The sequence below is a fragment of the Leopardus geoffroyi genome, chromosome A1, assembly GCF_018350155.1.
Source record: "Leopardus geoffroyi isolate Oge1 chromosome A1, O.geoffroyi_Oge1_pat1.0, whole genome shotgun sequence".
In the NCBI taxonomy this organism is placed as follows: domain Eukaryota; kingdom Metazoa; phylum Chordata; class Mammalia; order Carnivora; family Felidae; genus Leopardus; species Leopardus geoffroyi.
This window is the reverse complement of record NC_059326.1, coordinates 16,726,717-16,741,454: the sequence shown is the minus strand read 5'-3', so window position 1 is coordinate 16,741,454 and position 14,738 is coordinate 16,726,717. Positions and strand designations below refer to the sequence as shown.

Sequence of the window (14,738 nt, the reverse complement as noted above, 5' to 3'; positions counted from 1 at the left end):
AGAGATTTTATTGCCAGAAGCATTGAAATAAATACTAATATATTGATTCAACTGCAGCTTTTGAAATGGTTTCATTTTTTTCTTTTCAGCAGTCTTACTGTGATGTGCTTGTTTTCGTTGCATTTTTCCCACATAGAGCTTCTTTGGGTTTATTAGGCAAGGATCTCTATTCTAGACCCTGAAGAAAAAAAAAAAAAGATGAGACCATGATCCATGCCGATTAGCGGAATATGGGGCACACAGGACAAGATGGGCACTCCACGTATATCCTCAGAGCTCCTTTCTGCCTGAGGCTCACTGCTGATGCCATGGCAAGGAGGAGTGAGAGCCTGATACAAAAGACCACAGTTAACTTCTAACAATGTGTTTTATTACTGTCTAAAAATGTCATTTCAGGATATGGCATTCATTATTCCAAGAGAGTTGATTCTTCGATACAGCGTTCCTCTCCGCTCAGTTACTTTTTAATTGGAACTTGCACAAATTTCAGTTAGGAGCCTAAATATTAGTTTATCTTTATTTGGGGGGATCTTTTTAATAGGATATCACTATTTCATATAAACATGACTATGAGTAAAGTTCTCAGTTTACAGATGCTAAAGGATAAAACTAGTGTATGCAAAAGAACGTTCAGCTGCAAAATCTTGAAAAATCTGTCTCCAAAGGAAGCAAGCAAACGAGCAACTTTTTGCAGAACTCTGACACACTGATGTGAAACACACTGTATTCTAAACAGCGTATCTCCTATGGTAAGTTTATGTAAAGAGGGTCTCTCTGGCAGGTGGTTTCAGAATTAGTGAGCACATCTATGCTCTATTTCCGATCAAGAGCTTTGGGAGCATTTATCGAGACCACTATGTTCCCTCACCAAGGGCTTTCTCGCATCATTTTTAAAGTTTGCCAAAATCCCTTATAGGAAAAATTGCTTTTGGAGTTCCGACAGGAACTTGCCAACGATGAGAGGCAACCTTTACTGCTCTTCTGTAAGACCCACCATGCACTCTGCATACACAGTTGAAGACTGCTTGGCATGAATCTGCACTATTGAGATCATTCACCTGACCTCTAAAGGCTTCCATTTTCATTTTTATGTCTTTGGAGGACTTCAGGTTTTAGGAGACAGAAACTAACACAGTTATCAACCTTCCCTCGAATGAAGGAGCTAGGGTATTATTCAGTGAGAAGAGTCAGGAGGCACCTGGATGGCTTAGTCTTTGCAGCATGCGACTCTTGATCTTGAGATCAGGAATTTGAGCCCCACGTTGCATGTAGAGATTACTTTAAAAAAAGAGAGAGAGCAAACCTAGATACTCATCCCTACTGGATAAAGTGAAAAGGCTGAGGTAGAGTTTTTGCTTTCTCCACAATATAGAAAATGCCACAGGAGCTATAACTACAACTAAAAGTACAGAGGAGTAAGAACATAGGAGTAATGGGGCACCTGGGTGGCTCAGTCGGTCAAGCGTCTGACTTTGGCCCAGTTCGTGAGTTCAAGCCCCGCATCAGGCTCTGTGCTGACAGCTCGGAGCCTGGAGCCTGCTTTGGATTCTGTGTCTCCCTCTTTCTCTGCCCCTCCCCAGCTCATGCTCGCATTCTGTTTCTGTCAAAAATAAATAAACTTAAAAAAAAAAAAAAAGAACATAGGAGTAATAATGATACATCAACTCTAGGCTCTGAACTTGAAGTATCCCTAAAGAGCTTTCATTTCCCATCCAGAGTTCTGAATGTATCTTTGATTGTGGCTCCTCTATTCATTTTTCTTAAGAACTGAGGGTAGATTATTTTAGTTCTTCAAAAAATTTATGTTCCTTGGGGTGCCTGCATGGCTCAGTTGGTTAAGCAGTCGACTCTTGATTTCAGCTCAGGTCATGATCTCACAGTCGTGAGTTTAAGTCCCACATCAGGCTCTGCACTGACACCTCGGAGCCTGCTTGGGATTCTCTCTTTCCCTCTCTCTCTGCCCCTCCCCTGCTCATGCTGTCTCTCTCTCTTTCTCAAAATAAATAAAAACAAACTTAAGAAACAAAATTATGTCCCTTGATTTCCCCCTTGGTTTTAGTCTTTCTCTTCATTTTTAAAACTTAGTGTTTCTTTTCAATAGATTTGAAGTGAGCAATCTCTTCACACTAATCACACGAATCAGGGATCCACAGGCAGAAAAGATTGTGAGAATGTGAACCTTCAGAAGAATCTGAGCATCCTTGCATTTCCGTGGTGAGTAGCGTCAGGGATTGTGTCATCTTTTCCCTCTGGTGGGTGAAGTAGATTCCCAGGAGATTTTTTTTTCTTTGAAAATAAATGTCAGCATAGTCATACCAATGATAGACCAGATTTTTAAAAAGTAAAGAAAAATGGAGGATTAGGGCCAGAAGCCAGTTAAATAGTCAATCATTTGGTCAAATGAAAGAAAACAATAAAGTATGAGTAAAACCAGGGCTCCTTGGTGGTCCAGTGAGTTAAGCGTCTGACTTCGACTCAGGTCATGATCTTACAGTTTGTGAGTTCGAACCCCGCCTTGGGCTCTGTGCTGGCAGCTCAGAGCCTGGAGCCTGTTTGGGATTCGGTGTCTCCCTCTCTCTCTGCTCCAGCCTTGCTCACACTCTGTCTCTGTCTCTCTCAAAAATAAATAAACATTAAAAAAAATAAAAATGAAGTATGAGTAAAACCATAAATAAACAACATTCATGGTGTTCCTAATTCATTTGGACTAGGATGCCACCTTCTAAATGACCAGGAATAGTTTCCACAAGCCTGTTTAATAATATTGTATTAATTGGCTGTCACTTGATCGGTCATTAAAATATTGTCGTAAATGTCTAAGACGATTGACTATAATAATTACTAAATTTATCAACTAGAATCCTGTTCCTATGTCTGTTTTAAGAGGACTCATGTATATCAAATTTATACCAAATTTGTCTTGGTAAAAAGTATTATTATCTATAATTAAGTTTAAAAAAAGCTCTTAGCTATCTGGAGATATATTTTAATTAATCATATTTTATATTTCCCAATATGAGTTTCATGGCCTGAGATAAAATATTGCTCAAGCTTTCAATCAAACAAAGTTCTCAATTTAGAAATTATAAGAGCTTACTGTGTATGCTATCTAGTACCTGAGGCAGGATTTTGCTATATTTGATAACTGGTGGCTTAGTAGTCTTAACCAAGAAAACTGTTTAATCTATCTTTGTGTTGAATCGCAGCTCATCATTGTGCATTTGCATCTTAAATATTTCCTATCTATCCCTGGCCAACAGGGTCCCATTTATATTCCACCGATGTGAGTTACATGAATTTTGGAAGGCGCGCAAAGAGAACCCCTCCAGGAATGTGCATGGGCTTTGGTGAGGTGAGGATTTGCCAGCAGTTTCCCGGCATTGTCCCTTGACAGGCAGCTGAGAGAATTGGCATTTGCCTCCTGCCATTCCCTTCTCTCCTGTGTTTTTAAAACCAGCAGAGGCATTCCTTGGTAATTTCCCCATTTTTTTCAAAAATCATTGAATATTGAAATCGATAATATGATTTTCTCTAATTTGCTGCTTATATCATCTAGGGTAGTTCTTTCTCCTGGCCAAACCCAAACTAACACAATCCATTTCAAATGTCCCTGGGCATTCAATACATTCTCTCCCTGTTACACTATCGGTTAAATATCATCTTGCCCCATCTTATATTTCTTTGCAAATGGCATAAGGAAATAATTATTTCATCTGGAAGTTTATTCCAAGTTCTTACTGATTTGGTTACTCTTAATACGTAAAATGGAATTTTCTTTTCTTTCCCTCAAAGCCTAGTACTTTTCCACCACCCTCGGCAAGACAATTAGCACTTTAGATGCAAGTATATTTTCAACCATTGAATACCTCCACCAAAATAATAAGTTGTACTGGAAAAGACACTTTGGACAAATATGTCATGATTTTAACTTAAATTATCAGTGGTAAATCCATTTTCTTATAAATTTAAATTAAAAATGACAATAGCATTCCTAACCCTTTTAAAACATGTTATGATGGCATTTGAATTAACTCTTTGTAAAACAAAACAGGTTTTTAATAAAGCAGAAAGACATGAAGTTTTGCATTGCTTAATGAACCATTGCTTTTCCTAATTAGGTAATTATGTGCTTATGCATAGGTCAGAATAATTAAATTTATATCTATTTACCAAACTGTGACAGTATTAGTCTATAGCAGTAATTGATGCACACGTTTTTAGAGCAGAAAACATTCTACTTTTATTTATTTATTTTTTTTAATTTTTTTTTTCAACGTTTATTTATTTTTGGGACAGAGAGACAGAGCATGAACGGGGGAGGGGCAGAGAGAGAGGGAGACACAGAATCGGAAACAGGCTCCAGGCTCTGAGCCATCAGCCCAGAGCCCGACGCGGGGCTCGAACTCACGGACCGCGAGATCGTGATCTGGCTGAAGTCAGACGCTTAACCGACTGCGCCACCCAGGCGCCCCTAGAGCAGAAAACATTCTAAAATATATGATGCAAAATATTTTTTAACAAATAATAAACACACCATCTGGAAAAATTCAAACCATTGAATTCTAGTTGGTCCTAGTTAGACAGTGACCCTTGAACATCATGATTCTGAACTACGTGGGTCTTCTTATATGAAATGTTGTCAAATATACAGAATAGGATACTAGAACTGTATTTTTTCTTTCCTATAATTTTCTTAATAACATTTTTTTCTTTTTCTGTAGGTCCTTTTTATAACAATACAGTATATGATACATACAACATACAATATATGTGTCAATCGACTGTTTATGTTATTGGTATATCTTTTGGTCAACAGTAGGCGATTAGTAGTTAAGTTTTGGGGGGGGAGTCAAAAGTTATTAGTGGGTTTTCAACTGCACGGGGATTAGCACTTCTAACTCCCATATTGTGAGGGTCAACTGTCCTCCTCCCTCAGAATGTTCACCACATTTTTTTTTTTTTAACGTTTTATTTATTTTTGAGACAGAGAGAGACAGAGCATGAACGGGGGAGGGGCAGAGAGAGAGGGAGACACAGAATCGGAAACAGGCTCCAGGCTCTGAGCCATCAGCCCAGAGCCTGACGCGGGCCTCGAACTCACGGACCGCGAGATCGTGACCTGGCTGAAGTCGGACGCTTAACCGACTGCGCCACCCAGGCGCCCCTCACCACATTTTTCTATTGTTCTCCACATATATTCAGTGCCTGCAAACAAACAAACAAAATCCTGTTAATTCACACACATGACAAAAAGTCATGGAGACAAACCTATCCATTAAATAGATTAACTTTAATCTCCAATAGATTTTCTTTGGCAAGTGTAAGAGCCAGTACATACTTCTAGTTGTCTTTTTTTTTTTTAAGATCTTATTTAACATAATTATAGAATCTAAAAAGAAAGTGAGATATTTTAGTACCCTAATTTACCTTCTTGACTTGAATGGAAACAGAAAATGAGTGCCTTTTTATAGGAAAAAAAAAGTCTTACTTTGAAATAACTTACGTATGGAGAAGTGTGTGAATGTATAAGCATGGTTTAATTGGTTTATACATGTACTTGCTAAGTAGGTTACAAGTGGAAGGTCAGCAATGTGGAGAAGCATTGTGCCTTCCTCCACTCCCAGGGACAACTAGGAATCTGATGCTTAATCGTTCTTTTGTTTTCCTTTATAATTTATGTCCAGTGTAGCTATACTTGCAAAATGTCACAGACTATGAGTCTGGAGTTCTCTCTTATCCAGCAAGAGAGCGACAGAGACCTGAAAATGAGAGAGGCTAATGTCCGGGAGGAGACAAGAACCCAGAACTGGGGTTTCGTCTCTGTATTTATTGAGCTCTCAAGGTTTTACATGTGAACATGCAGAAGAAAACAGTAAGATGGTGATCAAGAGCTTGTGTGCGTAAGAAGCAAAGGGTTTGGGGGGCGAGCCATGTTCCAAGTTGAGATTAAAGCACAATGACAAACTGGCGCCAGACGCCAGATGGACAGTGTTTCTCTGTAGGCGATACAGCGAAGTAGCTGTTGTCTCTGAAGTGTGAGATTGCCTGAGCTTGCTGCCTCAAGGCCAACAAGGCACCTTTCCACCAGCTAACCTTGGGCGTCTTCCCCGCTAGAGGCTTTCCGCTTTCCACTTGGTTCTATTTGTTGACTAACCTTGGGCGCTTTTGCCCTCCTGCAGCTTCCCACCTCTAACTGTTCTCGGATGCTTTTCTCCTGGGTAGGTGGCTTTCTGCCCTAAGCCTTGTTAGCCCATTGGTAGAAGCATACAGAATTCTTAAACTTTCTTCCCACAGCAAAATACGTTGTTTACTTGCAACGAGCTGAGCAGCCCTCACAAGTTTAACTCTGTAAGGAAAGGACAACTTACCACACCCCGGGGAGGGTAAGCCAGTGTTTGGAGCATAATCTAACTTCAGCTTTCCTGACAACTAATAGAGAAGCCCTTTCTGGAAAAGTTAATGGTCAGTATCATCGAGGAGTCTTGTGAATCATATGAATCAATACAGTAGAAACATTTTTAAGACTGTTGAGGCAGCAAAATGCTGGCTAGACAGTCCTAATAAGTTCAGTAAGGCTAGGCTACTCTACGTAGTTTGCTTCTAAGTTTACTGTGGGGAAGGCCTGATCTTATGAGAAGGTCAAAATGAAACACCTCACTGGAATTAAAGGCATATTTTCAGTTGATGAAAGCAATGGGAAGTGAAGAGACCCAACGTTTATCACTACGTGGTCAAGACTAATATCCCCAGCTTAAAGATGACACGAATACGGGGGTGGGGGGGACCCCTGGTAAAGACAGCTCCCTGTACTACATTCTTGACATATAACTTGCACCCGAATCAATTATCTTCCTCAGTGTTGTCAATTCCTTCCCCTCCGTTTAGTCTTTGAGGAAATTTTCTGGTTCAGGTTTTGGACACGTAGACAAGCTCTACGTTTTCTTCAGTTTTCTCTATGATTTTTCAAATCTCGCAGTTTTGCTCTAGTTTCTGAGATATTTCCTAAAACTCTTTGAATACCTCTTTTAACTTTTCTCTTTTGCTATTAGGGTTTCCATATGAGCTGGCCAAATGAGTTTCCAAAAACTTATTTTCTTCTTTTGGAGTAGAATTCTCTTTTGGTTTCATTGATGTGATACTTTCTCTCACTTTTCTGTGTATTATTACTATAGGATAAAGGTCTAGCTGGTGGCTTTCTGGGAGCTCACTGGAGACAGAGGACGAGGAGCCACAAAATTCGGTACAGTCATGCCTTTTACTCCACTGGGAACCCCTGCCCAGGAAAAGCCTCCATGATTGCCTATGGGAAAGGGACACGTGAGAACCAACTCCTGTCAATCATTTTTTAAACATTTATATTTATTTTAAACCCAACTTTTGGATTTATTTGTTTTTTTAAAAGTTTATTTATTTATTTTGAGAGAGAACAGGGGAGGGGCAGAGAGAGAGGGAGAGAGAAAATCCCAAGCAGGAGGATCCTTGCTGTCAGCACAGAGTTGGACGTGGGGTTCGAACTCCAGAACCATGAGATCATGACCTGAGTCCAAATCAAGATTCTGACGGTTAAGTGACTAAGCCACCCAGGTGCCCCTGGATTTATTTTAGACCTAACTCTCCAGGTTTGATTGATTCTGAGACTGTTGTATCCTAATATTTTAAGGATTCTCTTTGAATTGGTTTTCATTATTTCCTGACTTCTTTAGGATTTAACTTTCTCTTGTTTATTTATTTTTTTTTTTTTAATTTTTTTTCAACGTTTATTTATTTTTGGGACAGAGAGAGACAGAGCATGAACGGGGGAGGAGCAGAGAGAGAGGGAGACACAGAATCGGAAACAGGCTCCAGGCTCTGAGCCATCAGCCCAGAGCCCGACGCCGGGCTCGAACTCACGGACCGCGAGATCGTGACCTGGCTGAAGTCGGACGCTTAACCGACTGCGCCACCCAGGCGCCCCAACTTTCTCTTGTTTATTAAATAAAGTATATTAATACTTCCATCTGCATACCTGTTTCTAGAATTTTATTACTGTTGTCTGCTCTTCTGTGATGCCCCTCCTTTTCAGTTTTGTCTTAAAAAAAAAACCTCTCTTTATTGTAATTTTATAGGGAAGATTAAATTAGAAGCATATGTTTCATATCTTAATCTGGAAAAATCCTAAATGCCCTGATTTTTAAAAATCTACAGGAATGGAGAATTTCTAATCTGGTTATGTCTGTGAAATGTGTTTTTATGGTTGATAGAGATGAGATAGAAATTAGTGTACTGTAATTTTTTTAACTTAAGAAAAGCTAACAAATTCTATATATAAGCTATTTATTAGTAAATTCTTAGCAAGAACTCTGCTTCTCTTTCTTTAGGGCCTTTAAGTACCTAATAAACATTGGGCCAATCTCTGATGACCAGGTCATTGGTTTCTTCACAAGGTTGTCAAATATTTAATTCTTATAAATGAAAGAACACTGGTCAAGCAATAAGGAAATAGTAGGTTTCTTTGACATTAAGAGTATTGCATATACTAAATTTTACCCGTCTTCAATATTCCCAGTATCACCTAACCCAAGTTTGGGTGCTGATGGCTCAAAAGGTCAGTACTAAAGAGATAAGTTTTGATTGGAAAGGAATTTAAGGAGGCTGGCCACCTGGGGAGAAGGTGAACTCATGTCCACAATCCAACTCTGAGATTTCTGCTTCCCCCCACAGTATCCAAGGGGTTTTAGGGTAATCAGTCCAGGGAATGCTGTGGCCTGCAACATTTCTTGATTTTGTGCAGACTCGATGATGCCAACTATAGACATTATCTCAGAGCTCAGGGAGGCCCGGTTTCTGTTTTGTGATGTGCAAGAGTCCTTTGTTCTTTTTTGCAAAGGAGGGCCAAGGTCCACAGATACACAAAGAGATGTTAGACAAATCATTTGTGTGATCTACAAAAAAAGAAAAACATTTTGCTAAGAAATTGCTGGGTTCACCAGAAAGCTGAGATAGCTTCAGACAGATTTGCTGGCTTTCCCGGCCTGGGAAAGTTCTGGTCCTTCACTCCTCGAGGCCAGTGGGTTGAAAATCTCCTAGAAAGTAAATTGGTTCTGTTACAGATCAAGAGCCTTAGGCCAGCAAGTGAGGAGGTGTTATTTTAAAGCCAGCTAATCCTTAAGACCCGTTGTGGTGCCATTTCATCAAGTCTGAAGCAAGTGGGTCTGAATCCTATAACTAAAACCCTGGATGACAGAGAAATCTAAGGGCATTATTGCTGCAATTTGAGAACTGATAATGTGTTGGGGAAAGTATATCAAGATAATTCAATTAAAAAAAAAACCAAAAAACCCTCAATACCAAGATAGAAATTACCTTGTCAAGAACAGTGAAATGTCTGAGATTTTCACCCTACTTGGAAATTAACAAGTAGCCTGCTCCAGTTTTATGGATACTGGCAGAAGCTATAAGACTCCTGGGTTTGAGACAAAGGGCTTTATTACTCACAGCAATAGCAGTAGCCAGAGTATTCAAATTTTCCTGTACATGTTTGCAGAGCCCAGTTCCCACCAGGTGGCATGGAAAGGACCAGTTAGCACCTGCATAGACAATGGGTTGTATTCCAGGGGAGGAATCCTGGCCCCAAATCTTTTTTAATGGACAGAAGAAAACACCTTACTTATCTTCCAAAAGGACTTGTCTTTATTATATTGGACAGTGTCTTTCGCTCCAGAGGGGGGCATTATCTATATCTCTAAGCCTGTAAATAAACTTGCCCTTTGCTCTGAAGGGAGACATTATTTATTTCCTCTAAGATTATTTGCTATACAAACATTCTTGAAATGATGACCAGAAACAAAGCAGCTACTGCCTTGCACACAAAATGTGTAAATGTCAGAGAGAGTGATGGAGAATTTTCTCCCAAGCTGCCTCAGGACACTTTTCATCATCAGACTTAGTGGTCGTTCTTAAATAAATTTAAAGGGAAAGTTTCTGTTATGTATTTTATAACTAATTAGCATATTACAATGGCATCAGGAGAGAATGGTTTTATAAAAGAATGAATTTTTAAAGATTGTAATTCCTCCTGTTTAGTGTATTTTTTGGTATATTCTGGAATTTACTCCATAAGGAGGATTAATGGCATCTTTCTGTGTTGTTCTGCACGGTGCAGTTTAGAATTACTTCCTAAAGCTATTACATGAAAGTTAATTATATTGTCATAACAAGGCATATTATATTTATTGCATAAACAGAATAGTATTTCTGCTACCATATTCAGGCTCTTGTTTTGTCAAATTCTTATATTTATAAAAAAATTTCCATGAATCACAATTTTGTCCTCCAAGGCAAATATTTTTAACAGTTATTCTTAAGTAAAGATTTTAAGGTTTCTCTCAAACTTAGCAACTCATCAAAGTAGTATTTCTTGTAATTGTCATTATTTCTACCTAATTTACTTTTAACATCCACACACTAATCTTATAGTGAAAATGTCAAAGCTGACAAAAATGTATGACAAAATTAATATTAGCCAAATTTACTCTGGAAAGTAATTGTGTTTCCAACCCTTCATCTCTGCAAAACTTGCACATTCAATATGCTTTCATTTCATCTATGCCTGGTGAAATCCTGCATACATTTTAAGATTCGATTTGAATGGCTTCCCATGAAGAATTGCCTATTTTACTCTGTTGGAATTAATCATTTTTTCCTATTTTTTTTCCCACTGGAGAATATGGTTGATATCTGTTAGGTCACCTCCACATTTTGCTTTATTACTTTTTTCCACTTTTATAATTTTTTTCTCTACCAGACTATAGAATGCTATTGGAAAAAAAAATCTGTCTTGTGCGTCATGATGTCCCTTATATTGTATTTATTGTGGTAGTTTGCCTGTTTGTTTGAAGTCCTTATGCTCACAGAGGCACAGAGATTTGCTTGAAACGCAAGAACAGGCGAGGTCATGTGGTGGGTATTATAAGGCAGCATGTGGAAACAAGAGGGAATCTAACAGGAAGAGTGGGGCCTCACATCACCTAAACTGGATCTTAGTCTGGGGAACTGGCAGCTGGATCAGGATAAATTCTAGATTTTAAGCACCCTCTTTGAATCTCTCACCTCTTTCCTTCTAACTGTCACATTTCACAGGTAGAAAAAGCCAAAGCCTTTACAGTATCCTAGAAAACCCTATGTGATCTACTCCCAGGTTCCTCCATTACTCTGTCCCTCTATTATGTTTGTCTGGTCAGAATATCCTGTTTAGGATCTTTCCATGTGCTGTTCCCTCCTTCTGGACAGCTCTACACGCAGATAAATCCAGAACTCACTCCTTTACTTTCAGGAATTCATCACTTTAGCACTTTCTCTGATATTTTTCACTCATTTAGTATTGCACCCTATTCTTCGTACCCTTTAACTCACTTCTCTCCATATTTTTTTTATGTCCTTATTGCTTATCTTGTTTTAACATCCCACGTGTCCATCGGTTTGTTTGGTCTATTGTCTACTTCTTCACTAGAGTGTAAACTGTGTGTATAGGCATTTGTGTCTTTTGTTAAATTAAACTTTTAATCTTGATACAACTGTAGATTCACATGCCATTTTAAAATACAAGAAATAATACACAGAGATTCCCATGTACCTTTTATCAGTTTCCTCCAGTGGTAACATGTTGGAAAACGGGATGTGGACATTGATACAGCCAAGGCACAGAACATTTCCATCACCAAAAGTAGTTATCACATTGGCTTTTATATAACCACCTCCGCTTCGGCTCCACTCTCTACTTCCCAACCCCTAGAAACCACTAACCTGTTCTCCGTATTTATACTCTTGTCATTGCATGAATGTTACATGTATGGGATCGTAGCAAGGTTGACCTCTTTTCACACAACATAATTCCCTGGAGATTCATCCAGGTGGTTTGTGCTATCGAGGTTGCTCCTTTACCATTGCTGATAGTCTCATATGGTATGCAGGTACCGGTTTGTTGAAGCATGCACTCACTGAAAAGTATCTGAATTGTCCCCAGATTTCAGCTATAACAAAGAAAGTTGTTATAAACACCAATGCACAGGTTTTTGTGTGAATATAAATCTTCATTTCCCTGGTATAAATGCTGAGGATTGCATTTGCCGAGTCTTATCCTAGTTGAATGTCTAGGTCGTTAAGAAATTGCTATGCTTCCTTCTATTGTGTCTGTACGACTTTCTATTCTTACGAGCAAATGAATAATTCACTCCTTATATGTTTTGCTCTTATTGCCTTCTGGGATTGCACCTCAAATAAACTATCTGCAGTTAAATCCTTGCTCCTGATTTTGCAGTGAGGGACCAAATTCTAGACACAATAATGTCACTTATACACCTTATTTCATGCATTAATAATTTGTAATACATTTTTTAAACTTACCTCTGGAGTCATCAAGCTATTCACATCTAGGTCAGCTCTAGGTATAGTAGCTATAACAATTTGTACAAGAAATAATTGCATTGCCCAAATTCTGAAAATGCTTGTTATTCATTTTGCTAAAGCATCAGAAGCATGAGTTGCAGGTAAATATTGTAGCGGCAGTCTTGTTGTACTTTCTTGTCATTCAAGTGTCTGTCAATAAATAAAAAAGCAAAGATAAACTTCATAAAGAAATGAAGCCACTGTGTGTGACATAAGCTATGGAACCACACATGAGTAATTTTTATATTCACCAAACTGAGCAGAGTATCTGGTAAAACATTGATGTTTAATGAATGTTTGCTATTGAATATTTTTATTTTATTAAAAAAATTTTTTATGTTTATTTATTTTTGAGAGACAAAAAGACAGAGCATGAGGAGGGAAGGGGCATAGATAGAGGGAGACACAGAATCTGAAGCAGGCTTCAGGCTCCGTGCTGTCAGCACAGAGCCCCATGCGGGTCTCGAACTCACAGACTGTGAGATCATGACCTGAGCTGAAGTTGGACGCTTAACCGACTGTGCCACCCAGGTGCCCCTGAATATTTTTATTTTTATTATTTGGTAGAACTAATAGAGACTTGAACACATCTTAGTTAATCATGTCATCTGTCTTGCATGTTCTGTTTCCTTTTGGCGAGCATTATAATAATCTTTCTGCAGGGGCTTTTTAAAGTTTATTTCTTTATTTTGAGAGAAAGCCTGCAAGTGGGGGAGGGTCAGAGAGAGGGAGACAGAGAATCCCAAGCAGGCTCCCTGCTGTCAGCACAGAGCCTGACGCAGGGCTCAAACTCACGGAACTGTGAAATCATGACATGGGCAGAAATCAAAAGTTGGACACGTAACTGACTGAGTCACCCAGGCATCCCTCATTCTGCAGTTCTTATGAAGCCTTCTCTGAACTTCAAAGTGTTTGTCTCCATTATTATCAACATTAGAAATACAACCGTTATCAACCTCAACAGAACAATGTAATAAATGATTTTGAAAAATTCCCCCTGAATTGACATATTTAGTGAGCTCATTTATTTTTCTTTTTGGGCCAGAGTAAATGGATTATACATTTAAAATTTAAATTTCTAGTAAACTACTATTCTCCTTCTGACCTGATTTCAGGCTGAAAAAAAAACACACAAAAAAAAATAGGATTGTCTGATGAGAAGATGAAAAAAATGGAAATAATCTTACTAGAAAGGAAAAAAAATGAGTAGAGTGTGTGTATTTTAAAAGTCCATCTGGTTTTCCATTCAGAATATTTCTATTTTCTATTTTTATTTTAGTATTTATTTATTTACATTTATTATTTATTATATATATATATTTGTTTATTAGTCAGAATACTTCTATTTTATATTAAAGCATTTCTGTTCTAGAAATACTTTAAAATTTCCTGAAAACAAAGAGTATAATTTTTTCAATATTATAAAATTAGGAAAAAGAAGAAAGTCACAGTATAACCACAAAATAAAGAGCACTGCGATTAGCTACTTGTCTCTTGATTTCAATCTCTCTAGTCATTGCCTTAAAGTTCCCCCAGAAGCAAATGCTAAGACTAAGAGTTGAGTTCAAGTAGTTTATGCCGAAGGCGACCCTGAGGCCCTCCTACAGGTGAATGGAGTGGCAAATACAGGGACGGGAAATGCGGGAAAAGCGGTGGGTGGTCAAGTACACAACAACCAACCGTTGGATGAAGCTAGGTCACATCGACCAATTTGCATTCAGCTTTGATTGAGGGCTGCCCCTGTGGGTGTTGTTCTGGCACTTAGGACCCTTCCACTCACAGGTGAAGCATACTCCCATGTGTCTGCAAAAATCCCTTCAGCTCAGAGTCGGAGATTCTTACATCAAGAAGCTGTTGGTAGGCAATGCGAGAATATTCTTACATCAAGAAGCTGTTGGTAGGCAATGAGAGAATATTCCTACATCAAGAAGCTGTTGGTAGGCAATGCGAGAATATTCCTACATCAAGAAGCTGTTGGTAGGCAATACGAGAGTAAGTTGTCAAGGGAATGAGGATGAGGCATCAGCGATATCGGCCACCGACCATCCCCGGAGCTACTCAGATCCACTTGGACCCCACACTGACTACTTCTGCCCGTCTCTGATTCTCTAAGTGATAACAGTTTAAAAATAAGACTCAACAGGGTCTTCATGGCTCAGTCGGTTGAGCACCCAACTCTTCTTTTTCTAACGTTTATTTATTATTGAGAGAGAGACAGACAGACAGAGCATGAGCAGGGGAGGGGCCGAGAGATGGGGAGACACAGAATGTGAAGCAGGTTCCAGGCTCTGAGCTGACAGCACAGAGCCTGACGC

The 14,738-nt window shown here is 38.9% G+C and overlaps 1 pseudogene; it reads left to right on the top strand.

Annotated features, from left to right (window-relative positions):
• Nucleotides 1-230: 230 nt before the first annotated feature.
• LOC123607466 overlaps nucleotides 231-14,738 on the top strand; it is a 51,677-nt pseudogene continuing 37,169 nt past the window's right edge.